The sequence below is a fragment of the Vigna umbellata genome, chromosome 8 (assembly GCF_029865625.1).
Source record: "Vigna umbellata cultivar VRB3 chromosome 8, Vumbellata_1.0, whole genome shotgun sequence".
Classification (NCBI taxonomy): Eukaryota; Viridiplantae; Streptophyta; class Magnoliopsida; order Fabales; family Fabaceae; genus Vigna; species Vigna umbellata.
This window is the reverse complement of record NC_142172.1, coordinates 27,815,757-27,837,818: the sequence shown is the minus strand read 5'-3', so window position 1 is coordinate 27,837,818 and position 22,062 is coordinate 27,815,757. Positions and strand designations below refer to the sequence as shown.

The 22,062-nt window shown below is 32.2% G+C and overlaps 1 long non-coding RNA gene across 1 annotated transcript; it reads right to left on the bottom strand.

Annotated features, from left to right (window-relative positions):
• Positions 1-261: 261 nt before the first annotated feature.
• LOC148194379 (uncharacterized) lies at positions 262-3,440 on the bottom strand. The gene is made up of 2 exons (XR_015781415.1): positions 2,749-3,440; positions 262-558 (listed from the first exon to the last, which is right to left on the bottom strand). It is a non-coding gene; the product is annotated as an uncharacterized LOC148194379 (long non-coding RNA).
• Between the last annotated feature and the right edge of the window lie 18,622 nt (positions 3,441-22,062).

Here is a 22,062-nt window from a genome sequence, read left to right as displayed (position 1 = left end):
TAAATTGCATTCTCCTTTACGAAGAAATGTGAGTATTTACTCTACTCTACGTTTTATATTAAACTATGAAGCTTAGTATAAACTTAACACCTCTAAAAAGTTTTAAAATATTTTTAATTTACAAAATTACCCTTAAGTTGTTAAAATATAAAAACAAAGTTACTCTCATGTTAAAAATATAAATACATAAAATAATGGTACTCTTATTAAAACTATTTTACTCCTATAAAAAACTTTAGTATAAACTGGTGTCAAGTAATCTTCTTTCAAATATATAATATATTTTTTTATATCATCATTTATGAATGTTGTATTTTATAGGTAATTTTTTGTAGAATACCTAATATGTGATATTGTAACATCCCATAAATTCGCCCTTAAAAATTCAGAATTTGAATATGGTAATAATACATTTACGGTAACCCCCGTAACCTCATACATAAATCTATACAAAAATTTTATGCATCAGACTTTAATTGAAACTATAACATTGAATCTCTCTAATTTGGTCTTCCATCTCTTTCTTCAATTGCACAGGATCACACGACAATCCTTCATCTGCTCCCGTATAACAAATACGTTATACGATCATCGCAAAAATATGATTTTTCCGATACATGCACAAATAAGTAAGGGTGAGCTAACATACAACACAACTTTAATAAAACATGAAAAATTGCTTTAATATAGGCATCATATAAAAATTACGACAGACATCCTCATATACCATCATACCACAATTCTTACTAGACACTCATCCCACAATACCCAATGAACACCACAATACCCAAAAGACACTCATCCGGATGATACGTTGATGAGCGGTCACGGGAGGTTATGCACTTGTGATGACTTCTACTTTTTCTTACAAATACACTTCCAAAATACTTCATACCATTCACAAGGTTAGTCCCCTCACTATGTCCAAAACCGGCACATAGACCAGGACCTCCTGCTCCTCTCACCACATAATTCATCCTTCTCTACTTGAGACTGGATGAATTATTAGAGTATCAGGATAACCTCCAACTACGGGACCCTCAACATCAACATACACACTAAAATCATAACATTTCAGAACCTCTCCATGAGATTCATACTATACTCATATTCCTCAACTCACATTACACCAATACAAAATCTCCCCATAATACTCATTCCATTATCAGATGCAAAATTTCATGTCAACATCATACAATACATTCATCACAGTAATCTTATCATATCTCATGCATTCACATACTTTTCACATAAATCACATCAACCATTTTGCACAATTAATTCAACCCAAACAACAGCAAAGTGAACTTAGAACCCATTACCATTTGTAGACCACTATTTGGACGAACACCATTCACCAAATACAACTGTCGAACACTACTATACTAATTGGAAGGACGTTATGAGATTCAATAGGTTGAACGCTAAACCGAGTACCCACAATTCGGCCGAACGCTACTACCGAACGTCTCACTTGATCAAACACTAATCAGTCGAACGCTATAATTGAGTACTTAGACCGAACGCTAAACCAAGAACGAACGTATTTTTCTGAACATCATTTGACTGGATACTATTTGCGTGAACGCTAGAAAATCATACTCTATAGGTCGAACGCTGAATATAATTCCATATTGACCGAACGCTAATAATCTAAACCTCAGAACACCTGATCCAGATCGAACGCTATAAATCACTAAGGTCGAACGTATACTAATACATCAAAACCGAACGTTCCAGATTCAAACCTAAGAATACCAGCTTATATTAAACAAAGGTCGAACTTACACTCACAATGAGGGACGAACGCTACTATCACATTTAAGGACGAACGCTCATTTAGCACTTAAGAACGAACGCTCATTTAGCACTTAAGGACGAACGCTGCTTATGAAGAATTCTATCTGAACATAACGTCATGAAATCCGAACGTTCGTTATGAACGATCACAAACTTAAAATAATTATTATCCAGATCGAACGCTCGCTTCCTGAACTACCAAGATAAGAACGAACGTCTAAAATTACTTATTCACCAAAACGAACGAACGCCATTTCCAAATGGCCGAACACCATTTGACCGAACGTCACCAAATAAACTGGACGAACGTTATCTCCAAATATCAGGCCGAACGTTCAAAAATCTAACTTAAACCAATACCTATCGTTCAACATCAGGACGGACACCATTTGGAGGACGAACGCCTATGATCACTATTTCAACACAGCGGACGTTTTAAGATTCAAGCCTGATTATACCGAATTAAGCCGAACGCTACAGTTACCAAATTACCAACGAACGCTCAAAATTGAAACCTATGCATACCAATTTAACAACGAACGCTCAAAGCCCATCGTATGAACATTCTAAAATCACTTTGCTCAATTAAGACCGAATGCTAAAATAATCAAGGCCGAACACTATACTTACAACCTATGGACGTTCGTCTTGATACCAAGGCCGAACGTTCAAGAACGTCCCACTAAAATACTAAGTTTAGGACGAACGCTCACGACCACCGAACAATTTTGACGAACGTCCAATTTCACTTGGACGAACGTTCAGCCATTTTGGACGAACGTCCAATTTGAAATCAAGTTGGACGAACGGCGTTTCTGCAGAAATTCTGCAAGTTTTCCAGAAAACCCAGAAACCAAGAACAACCTCAAATTTTCATCCCCTTCTTCCCATATTTGCATCATACAAAGCATATAAAATCAATCAAACAAAATATCTAGCTCCCCTTACCTCTGGGCTACTCTCCCAAGGGTGTATCACGCAAGTTTTGGTCCAGGTCCAAACTTTTTCAGATCAAAGTGGGGTTTCTTCTTCATCTAATCAGAAACAGGAAAGCTGGGAGTTGCTTCTTCACCATCCGTGGCAGCTATCAGCCCTCGACGAGACCAGCCCGTCGTGCGTCCCCGTGGCCGGCCGAGAAAGTCGTCGGCGTCTTCACCTATGCTGGAAGCAAAGTCACACCCCGCACCGTTTCTCCACCACCACCATATCCACCCCCTTTTGCTCCATCTCCGCCAAACCGACCACCGCGCTACTGAACCAGCCACCGTGACCCAGCCTCCGATCCTGTCTGCTCTCTCTCCGGCGTCTCTGTGCCGTGTCTGACTAACTGGCTGCTGTTCACCACCGCGATCCGGCCTCCGCGTCACTGCTTCTTCGATCCTGTTACGGCAACCCAGAGAGGGGTTTCACCTCCGCCACACCTGCATACGGCCGCCGCCTACCTTGAAGTATCTACATAATACTGGTTTGGTCGCGTGTGAATGAAGAAGAAGCACACGGCTATAGCAGCAACTCCATTCCAGCAGCGTGTGAAGGAGATCCAACTTGGAGAAGTGTAGCTCATGAGAAACCCACATAAGGACACAACAGCTTGAGTTGGAAGAGGAAGCACACGGCCATGGCAGCAGAGAGTAGATGCCCCCCCCAGACCCCCCCCCCTCTTTCTCCCATTCCTATAATTGCACCCCCCCCCCCCCCCCCCCCCCCCAATCATGCATTCCAATAATTGCATTCTAATAATGCAACCATGTCCCCACCCTTCTTAAAATACCGGTCCTTACAACCACCATGTCCCCCACCATCAAAAATACGGGTCTTACAGATATTCTCTGTATATGTTTTATATAATTATTAGTTTATTTTTAATATTGTTTTGTATAACTCGTAATTAAAAGATATTATATTGGGTGTTAATTGATGGAAGCTAATAACCACACCATACACTAATGGCTATATTGGGTGTTTATTTTGATAGTGAAAGGGAACAAACTTTATAGCTAAGAAGATCGCTGTTCTTTTTTTAGTATATATATATTGGGTGTCACATTGGCCACATTCTTCACATTAATTCTAACAATAGTACGTTACCACAGATATTATTTTTTAAAATTTATATATACATATTAAGTATTTTATTATATTAAAATTTACTTTATCATTACCTTTTATTAAAGTGGACGGCTAACTCTATTACATGCTATTCTCTCTTGTCTATAATATTAATAAAATTAAATTTATATACATATATATATATATATATATATACACATATACATATATATATATATATATATATATATAAACTTTTATCATTTTATCTTTTAAATAAACACTTCTAAAATAAAAATAATTACAGTTATGAATAACAAAACTAATGAAAATATCTAAAATAAAATTATAAGAATTATTTAGATTTGTGACATCCCAAAATATATATATTATAAATTATATTAAAGAGAAGTCACATGCATGATAAAGTAATACAGTTATCCAACAAAATACATAAAGTAGTATACGTTACAGTTATCCCAAAATAACCATAAAATTTAAAACTTTATATAAGCAACTAATCCAAAACTATATACAATACTAGAAGAAAACTAGTCTAAGCCAAAGCATCATCTCCACCCAAGACCTGCTCCACTGAAAGCTTCTCTCCCTCTGCTCACATCCATATGATGATCATTGCAAAAGAAATAACAAGGCACATACAAAACACAACACAAGCAAAAATGGTAAGCTAAATATAAAAACATTTATCAAATGACATATATATATATATATATATATATATATATATATATATATATATATATATAACATACGAGCATTCATACAAAATAACCAATTCAAAACATCCTAATATGTTACAACCTAGGCTTGACATGTTCGGACTTAGAATGAATATCGAGCTATGATAGGTTATGCACTTGTGGTGGCCTCTACTGCTTTGCAAAGCCATTGCCAATGGATTTCACCCTACCACAGACAAGGTTAGTCCATTACCGCGCAATAGGCCTCAAAGTAGCGCCTACACTAGGACCTCCTACTACTCTCACCAAATGCATCAATCCTCTCTAAATGAGAATGAAAGATCATTAGAGTGTTAGGATAACCCCCAAGACTGAGCTCCCTGTATTCATTCTAAACAATACAAGTATCTCACCAAGAGATACTACTTTGATACTCAATTACACCACATTGAATCATACATTTCTTCACTTTGAATCACCATTTATACCTCAGATATTCATATGATTTCATACATCTTATACATAACATTCAATGAATTAAACATCATTCAACCACTCAAGAACAGAGGAAGAAAAGAGTAAACTAAACCTGGACCAGTCGCACAACGCACACAATCGCTGAGCGAAACCAGAGGGTTTTCGCATAGCAACCCCAACTCATTATGTGAATCCTCAAACAGAGACCTACCCTTCACAACCATTCGCACAACGACTAAACTCGTTGTGCGAATAAACTCTCAAAGGTTCCAGACCTCTCTTCCTCGCATAGCGCCCCAAATCGCTATGCGAGAGCCCCCAAGCAGTGGCTCAAACTCCCCAAACACTCGCAAAGTGCACCCATTCACTATTTGAATTAAACTAGCATTTATCTCAGACCACCACCAGTCGCACAACGCCTAGATTCGCCATGCCAATCACCAGACAGAGAGGAACCCTCTCCAACCACTCGCAAAGCACACCAAGTCATCGTGCGAGTGCCTAGGCAGAGAGCAACTCTCTACAGTCATTCGCACAGCGCACCAATTCGTTGTGCGAATGCCCTGACAGAGAGCATCTCGCTAGGGTGACTCGCTGTGCGAATCCATTCGCTCAGCGAGTCTGCATAATCTACAGAACGAAATTCTGCAGAATTATGCAAGTCAACCACAAAATACCAATTCTAACTATTTTTCCCAACTTCTAACACTCCTAGATTGTATTATATACCTATTTAGACTTGTCTAAGTGATTCTAAACCTTCATAACCTCAAATTAAAGTGTTTATGAACCAATTTCCATTCTAAAACATCAAATTCATCAGCTTAAGGACCCAAATTCAAATATACCACTTTGCACATGTTTTTGACCATTTGAATGACTCAAACAAGTCACAAATGACTTACCTAGACTGTCCCAACAGACCAATTGAGTCCTTGACCTCTAGTTCTCATTTTCACTACCTCACTTCCTCCAAAATAACTCAAAACATGCATAATTCACTTAACCTTCTATTTAGTTATCCTTATGACATATTACTCTCATCCATTATGATCAAAACAACTTTGCACCATATTCAGTTAAGTTCAAAATCATCATCTTCACAAGTTCTTACAATATTCATCTACACGTTATATAAAAGAAATTAGCTTGTGTAAGATACTGTTTTCTATTCTTAATAAATATTTTTTTCATAAATTAAAATAATTACTTTACTAATTTTATTTGTGAAGGAAATCTTTTAAAATTTATTTATTTTTTCATTTTGACCGTTTTATTTTACTTAACCATTTTAAAACTAAAATAACCATCTATAATAAAAAATAGTTACTTAAAAAATAAATACAAACTTTATACTGAAAATTTTATTTATATTTACTTTTATAATAATTATAATTTTATTATTTTTTGTTATTAAAAGAAATAACATGTGTTTCCACTAGTTTTATCATTAGTGTTTGGAAATTAATAATATTTTTTATTTCAGTAATTGTTATTGTAAAAATCTATCATTTTTTTATTATAAAAAAGGTATCGCATTCCTAGTACGTATCAAGTGTGTTTGTAGATTTTATGTGTAATGAGGCTTAGTTTCTTAATTTTCATAAAATTAGACATAGAACTTGACTCTTGAGTATCTACGTATAATTTTCCTTATTAGCCTTCAATGCTAAGACAACTCTCAGTATCTAAATCTCATTTTTCAATGTCCAGAACACATATATGCTTATATTAAGATGTTTTTGAATATTTTTATATTTTATTCTTTCTTTAAAAGTTGTTCTCCAGTTACAAAAAACCGAGGGAATGTTGTATCATCATAGCTGGCAGAGCAACCGTGTTGTTTCAATCCAATGAAGCCAATCATATCCCAATTCATTTATGATTTCCTCACCTCTACACACACCATAAATTCTGCCAAATAATTTGTTAATTTTGGCATGTGTATATATTGAACAATTATTTAAACACTATTATTTTCTCTCCTTAAATAATTGCCTTTCATAAACATTATTATTTTCTCCTTTTAAATAATTTCCTTTCATAAATATGGTTGCATTAAGTTTAAACACTATAAAAAAATTATTACCAACAATTGATAAAAATAAATTTATTAATAAAATAAAATTTATTGACAAATTTTATCAATAGAAATAAATATGTTGGTTTGTAATTTGAATTACTGATAAAATATTTATGGTAAAAAGGCGTTGATAACCTAGAATGATGGATTTTTTTGTTAGTAAATTTCATTGTTAAATGACATTAAATTTCTCATTTTGGATTTTTGACCATTTCATGCAAAATATTGTTAGAAATCGAATTTTTTAAAAATCTCTCTATAATCTAGAAGTTTGATCATTAATGAATTTTTTCGTTAATAAACTCGTTGGTAAAATAAGTGTCAAAATTCCTATTAAATTTGATGAGATATGTTTATAAATTAATTAGAGATATGTGAGAAAAATAAGAAAAGAAAATGAAGAAGAAGGATAAGGAGGGGAAGGAGTCAAAAATGATATAGCAGCAGAGCGACAATGGAACGACAATAGTATGAAGGCAGTGGTGGTATTAGAGGAGAAAAAGGAAGAGTGGGAGGAAAGGAAGAGAAAGAAGAGAATGAAAAGGAAGAAGAGGAGGAGGTGGAGCTATCAACAACGACAGAGCTGAAGGAGCCAATAGTGGCAACAGTTGAGCCGAAGGAGGAAAAAAAGAAGTAAAGAAAAAATAAATAAAAGAAAGATGAAGAAAATAAGGAGGAAGAGGAAGAAGAAGAATCAAATTATGATATTTACTAACCAATTTCTTCCATCGATAATTACTAACAGATAATTATCGACGAGTTTGTGGTCATCAGTAATTATTGATAAGATTTTTTATCCATCAATAAAATTTATTAGTGAATATTTTATCGACAAATATTTTATCATTAGTAGCCCGTCAATAGTTTTGATTTACCAACAAATTTTATGTATTACGGAAGAATTTAGACCATCGGTAATATTAATTTTTCTTATGGTAAAATATTACTCTTTTATGTTAGACTTATTACTAGGAGTTATATTAGACCTATTGTAGTAGGAACCGATATAATATATGTACATATTAAATTAGTTATAAATGTAACTAATCTAATATGTGTCTATTAGATCATTTAAAGAAAGAATCAATCTAATAGGACTTTGTCTTGATGCGAAACTCTTTTCTCACTTTTTGCAAAGTTTCTTCTCTTCTCACCACCCATAACACAACCTTCGGTTTTTCTTTACTTTTCAATTCTTTTCTCTCTCATTTTCAAAGCCTCAAAACCTTCTCTTCCAATGCAATATTTTTCTCATTCATCACAATTTTGGTCTACCAGAGCTCCACCATTGCAATGACATTAGCGTCGTCATCAACATTGTTGTCACCGTCAGCCAATGCGCCTTACAACCACGAACATCCCCAGAGCTCCACGCACCAGTAGCATCGAAAAAATAAGCTCGCAAACCAGATTTGCAATGAGCCATGCAACACTATTCGAACACCACCTCGCCAATGACAAACTTGGAGCTAGAACGCAATAAACCAGAGCCGCACCATTGTTAACCTTCAACAGAGCATACGTGAGCACTATCGTCAACCATTGCAGTAGATTTGCCAACAATGCAACAAGTGTGCATAAACCACTTTTGAAAATGTTTTCATTTTTTTTCATTTAAAGATATTAGATCCATTGTTTCAGAATCGATCTAATATCTTCACCATATTACATTGACAGATATTAATCACTTACACTCCAGAACCGATCTAATATACTTATTTTTGCACTAAAATTATATGTTAATTTTTCTTTTACCCTTAAGTATCAATAAATTATTTAATTATTGATTCAAAATAATTTGTGAAAATATGATTTAAAGCATAAATTCAAATTAAATATTTATATTAAAGTATAATAAAATAAATCTGCTTAATAACATATTACTACAAACAAATTTAGTGTTTCTAAAAAATAATTCATACAAGTTTCACTGAAAAGTATAAGTTTTAAAATTTTAATCTCTTTAAGAATAATTTCAATTTCATAATTTAAATAAAACCATAAATATATGCAACCAAAAATAATATAACATATATTCTTACCACCAATAATTTTATTTTTATTACTTGTTATTAAAAAAATCCAAATATAAATTACTAGTAACAAGTAGTAGATATACATAGGTTTAAATATACATTGCTTTGATAATAAGTAAGTAATTAAAATAGTTATATTTATATCATTTCTATATATTGTATTCATAAGCAATTATTTTAAATTTTATTTATGTATATATAGTAGTACATACATATATATATATATATATATATATATATATATATATATATATATATATATATATTGTATTTTTAAACACTATCTAATGGATGATATATCAATCTAAAATAGGTGACACTTGTGAAGACCATTACTAGGCAAGGAGGAGATAACAACAAATTTGTTTCTTATCATCAAGAAGTTACACATTTGAAGTGTTTGAATCTTACATTTGAAGTGCTATGAATACAATCAAGTATATATTATGTGCATTTGTCTATTATTACATAACATGATTCTGGAATATGAACCATACCAAGTTTGTACCTTCAATGGGATTCCATCAACTTGAAAAGTTCGTGATTTGAGATATCATCAACTACAAACAAATATGGTGGAACATGTTCAAAATGTTTTGAAAGCTATAATAAAAAAAATTTAGTTATTATTTTTGCTATGCAACTTTAATTCACGTTTAATTTTTCAAAATTTGGTATTGTGAGAAAACAATTATGTAATAATAATTTTATAAAAAAATCTTAATTTTAAAAAATCATTAAATTATAAATAAAATAATAAAATAAATAAATTATTAATAAATATAATGATGTAAAATTTTTTGCGGGATGTCAGACCCATTAAAATCCACTCAAAACCCTTCTTAATGGAAGACAAGTGTCGAGGAAGGGAAGCTGGAAATCAGATAGTGGAAGACATGTGTGAGCAGCTGAGTGGCCGTTTGGCTAATGATGGTGGGAGGAAAACTCTAAGTTTTCAAATTTTCACGCCACTTTCTGCATGCATCCTTCTTTCCCAGATTTCTGAAACTTTCATTCTCTCCTCCTTCTCTCTACAAATCTCATTCTTCTCTCTACAAATTCTTACCTTTTCTTTCATCCGATCATCATTCAGGCAGTGCCTGAGTCTTCTTGGTGTCAAGGGGTTCACTTTGCACCGATCAAGTTGTGGTTTTAAGCTGGTGAGTTCCTTCTCTTCTTAGAACGTTCCTTTTCTGACACATGCAAGCCAAGTTCTGGTTGCATGAGTTTATCATCTCATTCTGAGCACATTTTTGGCCTTTTGTTTGGTTTAGTTTCATAAAGCGTGACCGTAGGATTCTAAGATTTCTGGTGGTGAGCTATTCTATACAAGCTGTGAGCGTTCGGTCACGTTAGAGGTAAGGGAAGCTTATATAATTTGATTTTTATGTTCGTTTTGAATGTATGTATGTTCGTTGAATTGTTGAATTAATATGAAATATGATTGTTACTATGTTTCGACTGTATGAAGTATGAAAATTTACTATTATATGGATGTATGAAATTATGAATATAGATGTTGAGAAATGAATTGATATAAATAATTCTAAGTATGAAATTCCATATGAAAATTTATGTTCGTTACTGAATGGTCTTTGACCGTTCGGTTTTCTCGTGGACTCGTTTGGAACTGGATTCTTTCATTTGGAATTCCAGTTGAGGACCGAGCGTCTTCGTTTAGTAAAATTTGTATATAAGCATTCAACCAAGGATATTCGTTCCTTGGTATTCTGTTATAAATTTAAGTATATCTATATGTATTTTTATATTTCGTTCGTTCTTGAACATTAGTTAATTGATATCGTATATTTATCAAGTCTTTATTCTATAAATTAAGTAGTGCTCGGTCTTACACCAAGCGATCGTACTAAGTAGTGCTCGGTCTTACACCAAGTACTTGTACTAAGTAAGTGCTAGGTCTTACACCAAACGCTTGTTCTCCTTTCCGTAATCTATCTTGATAATAAGAGCGTTCGTCCAAACTCCATAGAGTTCGCCCTCTATCGTGCTCGGTCTTCGACTGGTATTCGGTTTTCTTGATGTTAAACTCATAAATAAGCTAAGTATTTATAGCGTTCGGTTTCTTCATATGATTTCTTCAAGTACTATCAATTGATGTCTTATAGTGTCTGTCTTCATTGGTTTCGGCCTAAAGTCTTAGTACTCGGCCTAGGCTTTACAATGTTCGGTCTAAACGCTCATGAGTCAGTTCATTAAATTGGCTCACTTTGTAAATAACATTCACTTCTATTAGTCCTTGTGAAATATTATTGTAATCGTTCTCTTCCCAACCCCGATAGTAACTCTCTCTCTCGGTTTTGATCTGTTTTGGAACTGGAAACCTCTCGGTCTCACTCTAAGTGTTCGGTCTCGTTCGGGGTTGAAGATTTACGTTCGGTATTTGGTATCCTAAGGGATCTTTGTTCAAATTGGTTCAATTGAGGTTTAATAATGAAAGATGATGGAATATGATATGGATGAAACGTCTTTGATTATGAAAGAGTATTCCGGGGAGGAATATCTCATGAATGGTTATTGGAATTTGTAAAGTATGAATGTGGGCACGCTAAGCTGGCGGTTCATCATGATATTCCGTGATTACTCGTTCTCACGTAGAGAAGGGTAAGTCATGTGTGGGCATGGCAGGAGGTCCTAGTCCTTATGGTTAATTTGGACAGATAGGACTAACCTCGGGTGGCAACTGTTGAGGGTATCCCAGTTACTACATCACTCGGGTGCACGAACGTCGTAGCTACACAAAATTCATACAGTCCGGACAGTCAGAGTCTAGTATTAGGCTTTGCATGAAAAAGTGAATGAACTATCTCGTTTATTTGAATTGTATGAAATCTATGTTGATACTTGAATTGAATTACATAACCTTACCCTATTTTTTTCTGTCTTGTCTGTTTTGTACGTTCGGTTGTTATCCTGTCGCAATGATCATCCGTGTGGATGTGAGCAGAAGGAGAAAAGTTGTTGGAAGAAGCGCTGGAAGAAGAAAGTTTAGTCGAGGTAGAAGTTAAGACCGAACAGTAGAACCGTTCGGTCAATAGTTAGTTTTTTTGTGCCATGACCGTTCGGTATAGGCCTTTTGTAAACCGTTCGGTCTGGACTGCTTATTTGTACAATTTTAACTGTCTTGTTTTCTGTAAGGTCGTTCGGCCATAAGCGCACATCATATCTTTTGTAAGACTGATATGTAGTATTATTAACATGTGATTATTCTATTATATAGTTTTATACTATATTTTTGGGATGTTACACGGGATATTTGAAGCAAGTTTTTAATAATTAAAGTTGTTTGTATTGAGAAAAAAAAAACTAAATTGTTTATTTTCTATCCATTTTAGTGGGTTAAATATGTTTTTAGTCCCTAAACTATTGGCCGTTTCTGGTTTTCGTCCCTCTTCCAAAGTAAGGTACAATTTGGTCCTCATTCTTTAGAAAAACGTTCGTTTTAGTCCTCAAAATTTTGTTTTTAGTCCTCGTTTTAGTCCTCAAAACGTTCGTTTTTTCGACTAAAACGAACGTTTTTTAAAGATTGAGGACTAAATTGTACCTTACTTTGGAAGAGGGACGAAAACCAGAAACGGTCAATAGTTTAGGGACTAAAAACATATTTAACCCCATTTTAGTTGACATGTTGTAATAGGTCTTTGTTTTTGTTTTTTTTTAAATTTAATTTTAATATTTGAAAATTTTATTAAATTAGATTTTTTTTTTGTTAATATTTTACCAACAGGATTAAAGATACTGTCAATTCGTAATTTTTGTTTTGTTTTTAGTTTTCTTTTTGTAAGCCTTTTTTAAAATTAATTAAGAAAAAAAAGTAAAAGTGAATGACGGGTATATATGGGTTTATTAGTGACGAATTTAATGAGTTACTGCAATAATAATGCTCATGCTCTAAGAAGTCGAGGTTGTTTTTTTATTTGTAACAATGGTTTTTTCTAATAGGATGACATGCTAATAGTTAAGAACTAAGTCATTAAAAGTTTGATAAATTAGATGATAACTTAAGATAAAGGGTTTGAAAGCTTCAAAGAAAGTTATTTATTAATAATATTTTATGTTTTCTAGATTAACTCCTTTTAGATCAACGAAAGTTATTGGTTAATTCTTTTATAAATGCTTAAAGTTCGTGATTGCTCTCCATTTCTAAATCTAATTAATCTTCCACTTGTTAATTTAAAATGATTTAGAAGATAGATTTAAAGTCATGATTACAGTAGTCTTGCCTAGTTGAGAAGTTAATTATTTCCCATTTCCATTAAATGACTTACTTATATGAATGACACAAATTAATAAATTAGAAAAACAAAAACAAAAACAATATCGTCAATGCAAATTAATTTATTATAATATAAAAAAATAAAAAGAAAATACTAGGAAATTTATCTTCTCTTAAAAGTTGTTTTCTTTAGTATATTATAATTTTTTTATTTATATTTATTTTTTTCGCATGTGCAAATAAATTATTTATCTTTATGTTTTTATAATTTATAATTATTTAGTCATATAATAAATCATTAAAAATTTTATTAGATGAGTCTAACAATTGAAAAAATAATCTATTATAATTTATTTTAATATAAGAAAATAAGATGTTAGAAAATTTACCTTATTATTCATCTTTATTTTGTTGACAAGTGTCCTAAATGTTTATATTTTTAGTGCATCACTAAAATGTTTTTAATTTCAATTTTATTTGTTCGTATAAATTATTTATCTTTATGTTTTTATAATTTCTAATTATTTGGTCATGTAATAAATTATTAAAAAAATATTTATTAGATGAGTTTAACAACAAATACTGTTAAGAAATTTATTTTATTATTCATCTTTATTTTGTTGACAAGTGTCCTAAATATTTATATTTTTAGTACATCACTAAATATTTTATTTATTTATTTTTGTGTCACTTTCATATACTCTTTCATCAATTTGTTTTATTTTTAAATTAATTTATCCTCAAAATAGAAATATATTTCTAAATTATTCATTTCATTCTTAATATTTATTCTTATGCCTTCCCATCAAACATTTATTTATTTTTTAAAATTTCTTCCTAAAGTTTACATATAAATGACACATACAAAATCTTTGATCAACTCCAAACAAATATAATTGTATAGTAGACAACAAACTCTATCACAAGAAGACACTTGCATGTCCATTAAAGTTAAACCAAAAACAAAAATTGTAATATATACCTTTTGTTCATCTGACATGAAAGTCATTGAGGCATAAACATCATGACCACCAAGATTCTCAACTACCAAGTCCAAAAACCAAGTCCATGTATCTTTATTTTCTACTACAACAACAACCCATGTTATTGGCAACATCTGATCATTATCATCCATTCCAATAGCTACCAAACAATTCACCTCCATATTTTCCTTTGAAAAAAATAACTCATCCAAACTAATTATAGGGTAACAAGAGGTAAAACTATCTTTGCATGCTTTCAAACACATAAAATCTCATGAAATATGTTTCCCCTACATTTGTTTTCACTTTAACATTTGTAGTAGATCCCAAATTTAATTTAATGATCTCATGGGCATAATAATATATTTTTTTAAATTGATCCTTAAAAGAACCTTCAACATGCTTAGTGGTTAATCCCTTCTCTCTATGTGCCATTAACTTAGTGATTGCAACATTCCACTTCTTGGTTATTTTGTTACGAATATCGACTACCCTTATACTTGGATTGTCTCTTATTGTATTCCTTAACTCTCCACTTAACCACTTAACATTCAATATATTAATATGGAATTCTCTTGTACATGTTTGATTGTCATATATTCTCCTTAATTGACATATCTTTGTTGTAAGCACGTACCCACAATATGCAAACGAAATTATACTTTCATTTTGCCCCCAAACATATCACTTTAACTCTGCATTTATCATTCTTTTGTAATTTTAATTTCCTTTCATAATACACTTCATATGTCCTTTGACTTCTACAAACTATGCCTTATTTATGAAAAATGTGTCAATTTCCCACTTGTATTCAGTCAGGTTTTTAGACATTGAAAATGTCACAAATCTTTATTTACTGTTGCTTTCTAAACCCAATGATTGATCACTATCTTCACCATTGTCAAAGTGGCATGATTCCCACTCGTTATCAAATAATCCTCTATCATGCATCTTCATATTACCACTTTCATCACATCCCAAACCTTTAGCCTCATCATCCCCCAATTTGGTATTTCGACTTATACTTACCTCACTAAATGCAACTTCTACTTCAACACTACCCTCCAGAAATTTTGGTTAACTATATTATCTTGATCATAATCAACACTAACATGAACTATAGTTCTTCTACATTGTCAACACCTTCATGTGCAAACTTATCCCCCTTCTTCATTAGCCTCAACCCCACACTCACCTTTTACCCCAAAATCAGCCTCAACCTCAGACTAAGCCTTCACCCGTAAATCATCCTCAACCTCGCACTCAACCCCCATTCCCTCCTCATGATGATTATCAATATCATCCTCTAGTTTAGAGTCAACCTTATTATCACTCACCCTGCACCTCTTGCTTACACTAAGATCAACCTCATCCTACATGTCGCCTCACCAGCCCCACCATCCTGGTCCACAATGTTAACATCAAGATCCATGTGATCCCTAGCCTCACAACGACTATAATCATCCATCTCACACTCCACTTCAACATTAGGTTCATCACTCGCAAGGTAAGATTTCAAAAATTATCTTCTACTTCAACTTCAGTCATTATGTATACTACACAAGTACACCTCACCATTTCTTCTCAAAATATTGGTCATATACATTTCTCGCGTTATCATCACACAAGAGCTTCAACTTTTTAAGCAACACAAAACCGATTCCAAAACTATACCATAACTCATTCACGACATTATAACCCATCTTTTTAAGTTTCTCCATTATCTCAAAATAACTCTACCAATTAGGGTTATAAACCGATATACCTATTTTCCCATTACTATATTTGAGAGTCCCATTATCTACAAAATGCCCACCATGGTAGATCACAACTTTAAAGAAATCATCACACATCCACACCTATATAATATAACCACTTACAATGTCAAATACCAATGCCACAAAAAGAACACAAATTACAACTGATACCCCAAAACAAACACAAAATCGTAATATCTTTTAAAGGGGTCTACAAGTTCAACCCACCTACTACATACACAATTGACACAATACAAGGTAAACACTATAAAATACACTTCACAACAAATGTGAAAGCAGCAATCGAATTTTTTTTGTCACGTAGTTAAGCACTATAAAACTCTAAATTAAAACCCACAAACGTACAATTGGAAACCACTAACCAAAGTAATAGTTCAAACTCACCTTTGACAAAGAAGAAGACTCCAATTACCAAATGCAGTAGGTTCTTCTCCATAAATGAGAACGGAATAAACAAATCCCCAAATTTAGGTTTCCAATCTCTGTACCCTTTTTCATTCATGTTAAACCTAAATAAAAAATTTACACTATAAATCACATCAACCAACATATTGTACCCATATTTCACATAGATATCACCTAATCACTAAAACTCACTTTGATGTTAGCAATTTTAACGTCGTCCACGATGAAGATTAAATTGAACATTTAAAAAAAAAAAGGATTAAATTAAACTAAAATGTATTTAGAATAAAAATTGAATCAACTTAAAAAAAAAAGACCAATTAAATAATTAAACCCTTTAACTATTAATGATCGTCAAACTAATCAATTATTTCCTCTCTTTGGGACGAGTTATCTCTTCTTTGTTTAATATTTGCAATGTTGCTTCCTCTAAATATAATGCAATATTAAGGTATCTAAATGCTATCCAAACGAGTGCTCCACACCTTTTACTATACCTGGCCACAACATTCATGGTTAATAAGAGAAGGAGGCCACAATTCAAAGATTTTACTCCTATTTTATAATATTCGAGTAAGACTTTTATTTCAGACCTACATTTACTTAAGCTTTTAGACTATAGCAATATTTTCCTTAAGTTTTTCAATTTGCTCTAGTTAAGTTTTTCCATCTTAATTTAATTCCTCTAAATGTAAAACTTGAATGTAAAACATGTAGAGTTTGTCATTTGATAGTCTATTTCATTTCTTAGCTTTTGCCATTTTGACTCTTGAATAACTTTAGATAAAATAGATAATTTAATTATTTACTATAAAATTAGTGAAAATAATTAATAATTAAAAAATTGAAAATTTTAAAACATGTTTTAAATAATTTGTGGTGATTCCAGATTGTTAATAAGTGTCAAATAATAAAAAAATATAATATATTTTATATCAGTTTTTAATTATTAGAATATGATAAAAGATTATAAAAAAAAAGAATATAATTTGTGGCTGTTCTGAACTGGTAGAATTTTTTTCCCTTTTTCTAACAAAAATACCACCCGTTAAATATTTTTGTCACAAATTGTATTTGATATGTGTAATTTTGGTGGTTATTTTAACTGTTACAAATTCCAATGGTTTTTAATGGTTAAAATTTACAATTTAAACTATCATCAATATTATAACTTTTTGGCAGTAATATAAAAAAAATATTAGAAAATTTAGCTTATTACCCATCTTTGTTTTTTATGAGTGTCCTAAAAGTTAATTTTTTAGTATATTATTAAATTGTTTTTTATTTATTTTTTATTTTTTTAACACGTGTGTATAGAAGTTATTTAATATTTTATCCATTTATTTTGTTTTTAAATTGATTTATCCTAAAAATAGAAACATGTTTCTATTTTTTTTTCATTCTTAATATTTCTATATTATTTTTTTAATTTTTAAATTTATGCTTTTTATAATTTCTAATTACTTAATAATTTAATAAATTATTAAAGAATATACATTACATTAAGTCAAGCAACATACTAAACTAACACTAGATAAACTAAATATATTATAATCTATTATAATTAAAGAAAAGAAAAGCTAACACTAGATAAACTAAATGTATTATAATCTATTATAATTGAAGAAAAGAAAAGATTAGGAAACATATCTTATTACTCATTTTTATTTTGTTAACCAAAAGTTGATTTTTTTTAAACATCACTAATTATTTTGTTATTTACATTTATATTTTTGTCACATGTGCATAAAAGTTATTTATTCTTTTATCCATTTTTTTTATTTTTACATTGATTTATCCTAAAAATTAAAATATACTTCTATACTGTAAGACCCATGAAAAATATTTAAATTTAATAAATAGTTTTTTTTAAAGTTAATAAAAGTATGGTAAAAAAAAAAATAAATTAAAATTTATGATAGGTAACAATAATAATAATTTCAAAGGAAGGAGTTTAAAAATTTGAGAATTTATTTTAAAAGTTAAAAAAAAATGAATGAATAGTAAATAGTAAATAGTAAATAGTGAATAGTGAATAGTGAATAGTGAATAGTTAAAAAAAAATATATTAAAATAAATTGTGGAAGAGGACACTCCACGTAGAATCAATTAATTAGAGATAAGAATGGTGAATAAAAAATAATTTTTGAATAGTAAAAATGAATAGTAAAAGTGAATAGTAAAAATGAATAGTAAAAATGAATAGTAAAAATTTTTTGGCTATAAATAGCCAAGAGGGGGAGGATGAAGATTTGCACCAAAATTCTAGGGAAATTGTGAGAGGAGAGAGTTGGAGGAAATTCTAGTTGAAGAGGGGAAATTCTGGAAGTTTCTGGAGAACGGTTTGAGAAGAGGAACCTAAGTCTGGAATAGAGGTAAGGGGAGTTACATTTTGTTTGGTATTATTTTGAGTCTTGTATATGTTGCTTTTGGTTGATCTTAAATCTTGAGTGTGAAGTATTTTGTTTCTGTATGATTTTGAATTTTTGATGAGAACTTGCTTTTGTGCTTAGATCCAAGTGTGATAGTTGTAAAATGTGATGTTGATTATGTTATGCATATGTATGCTATTAATTGCCTATGGATGGATTAGAAGTTGTCTAACCGGCTCTGCCAGATTCAACTTCTTGTTTCCCCATACTTTATATTGTTTTCCTTTTTCGTTTTTATTTTTGGAAGGATTAGAAGTTGTCTAACCGGCTCTGCCAGATTCAACTTCTTATTTCCCCAAACCTGTTATTATTCTTATTATTTAATTACATTGTATTCTTGGAAGGATGAGAAGTTGTCTAACCGGCTCTGCCAGATTCAACTTCTTGTTTCCCCATACTTTATATTGTTTTCCTTATTCGTTTTTATTTTTGGAAGGATTAGAAGTTGTCTAACCGGCTCTGCCAGATTCAACTTCTTATTTCCCCAAACCTGTCATTATTCTTATTATTTAATTACGTTGTATTCTTGGAAGGATGAGAAGTTGTCTAACCGGCTCTGCCAGATTCAACTTCTTGTTTCCCCAAGAGTTTTTATTAAGTTTATTTTAATGATTGTCAAACATTTGATTCTTCTCCGTTGACTATTTATAGTAAGATTTTATTATTGTTAATTTGTTTGTAATATATTTATCTTGTATGATTTCTGTGTTGAATGTATTTTATGATGTTGATATGAAATTATGAATCTGAACATGATATGAGTTTTATGAGGAGATTTTGTAATAGTATGACATGAGTTGAGGAAAATGAGCATGATATGAGTCTCATGGAGAGATTCTATATTGGTATGGTATTAGTGTATATGTTGATGTTGAGGGTCCTGTTGTTGGTGGTTATCCTAAAACTCTAATAATCTTCCAGTATCAATTAGAGAAGGATGTGTTATGTGGTGAGAGTAGTAGGAGGTCCTAGTCTATGTTTATAGACATTAATGGATTAACCTTGTGGGTGATATGATATATTATATTTGGCCAAAATTTTTGTTGTTGAAATCACCACAAGTGCATGACCACCCGAGACTTCCATCAACATTATATCCGGATAATAGAGTCTAGAATGATAATTGCATTTTACATGAATTTATGGTGAATGTATTACGTATAGCAATAGTGTAATGTTTTTCTTTGAATGTTGCATGGTAGCTCACCCTTACTTGTTTGTTTGTGCCGGAAAAATCTTATTTTTGCGATGATCGTATAATGTTTTTGTTACGGGAGCAGATGAGGGAACGACGTCTGAACCAATTCAAGTGAAGGAGGAAGCAGCAGAAAAATGAAGAATATTTTAAGAAAAAAAAAATAAAACATAAATAAAATTAAGAGTGTTTTATTTATGTGTGAAATTATAATGTATTTCTAGTGTGAACTATGTTACTCCTAAATGGAGGATTGTAATATTGTACGATGTTTTCTTTATTAATGAAATAAATTTGGGTGTGAGATGTTTTATATTTTGGGGTGTTACATTTAGTGGTATCAGAGCGGTTCGTCCTACAGACGACCTAAGAGTTGTGGATTAATCCTACAAACTCATATTATAACTCATAATAACAATAATTCTCTGTGTGAACAGAGAGAAATGGCTCGTAGACAACCCAACCGTGAAACCCCTGAGGTACCCAGCCTTGCAAGGGCTTTAGAATCTATCGCATCCGCTCTTCAACAACAAGGAGCTGCTTTAATGCAACAGCACACAACGGCCCTACAACAGTTAGAAACGGCCAGACTAAATTCTGAAGCAAGCCAAAGACAACATGTGGAAACCTTAAGACAACTAGCCGAGAATGGCACCCATGTGGAAACTCAACCTCAAAGAGTTCAGGAATGGACCTTAGAAAATTTTCTGCAACATCGTCCAGCTATTTTTAATGGGAAAACAAGTCCGGATGAGGCTGATCTCTGGATAAGGAACATGGAAAAGATTTTTGAAGCGAAAAGGTGTCCACCCGAAACTAGGTTGGCATACTCTGAGTATCAGCTATCTGGGGAAGCAGTACACTGGTGGAACAACACGAAGCTAGTATTAGAGGAAAGCGGTGAGATTATCACTTGGGAAATTTTTAAGAGTAAATTTTATGCTGAGTACTTTCCGGACAGTGTGAGACATTTGAAAGAGGTGGAGTTCTTGCAGCTGGTGCAAGGCAACAAATCTGTAGCTGAATATGCCGACAGGTTCAAACACTTGGTTCGTTTCTACACCCAACCGTCAAATGAAGAATGGAGGTGCAGGAAATTCAAAAATGGATTAAGAGCAAACATTCAACTAGCTGTGAATCCTTTAGCTATTAAGGAGTTTGCTGCTTTAGTGGAACATGCCAAAGCTGTGGAAAGGTTAATAAGTGAGGTTGAAGCTCAGAAGTTACCAAGGGTAGGAGGACCATCTGGGTCACGAGTTGGACAGAACATAAGGATCCGTCCTTATGAAAGACCGCAACCTCAAAGGAATCCTCATCAAATGCAATCCCAACATAAAACAATCCAATGTTACGTTTGCGGAGGACCTCATCTGAAGAACGTTTGTCCACAAGTTAATTCACACATCAAATGTTTCCTTTGCGGAGCAGAAGGACATTTTGCTAGAAATTGTCCCTCTAAAAGAGAAGCAACTCAACCTCAACAACCGATTCAACAGAGAAGGACGGACAATAGGCCCCAAGCAACTGGAAGGGTCTATGCTTTGACTGGAGCAGAAGCTGCAAAATCAGGTAATCTCATCATTGGATGTTGTATGATAGCTAGTAGAGAGTTGAATGTGCTATTTGATTCTGGAGCGACACATTCCTTTTTGTCTGAAACTCTTATTCAAGAGTTGAACCTACCCGTGAGAGAGTTACAATATGATCTCATGGTATCTGCACCAGCCTCTAAACTGATAAAAACATCGAGGATGTGTCCTCAATGTCCAATAGTTATAGAAGGACGTAGGTTCAAAGTACATCTTATATCTTTACCCTTACAAGGTTTAGATGTAATCTTAGGAATGGATTGGTTATCTGCCAATCGTATCCTTATTGATTGTAGC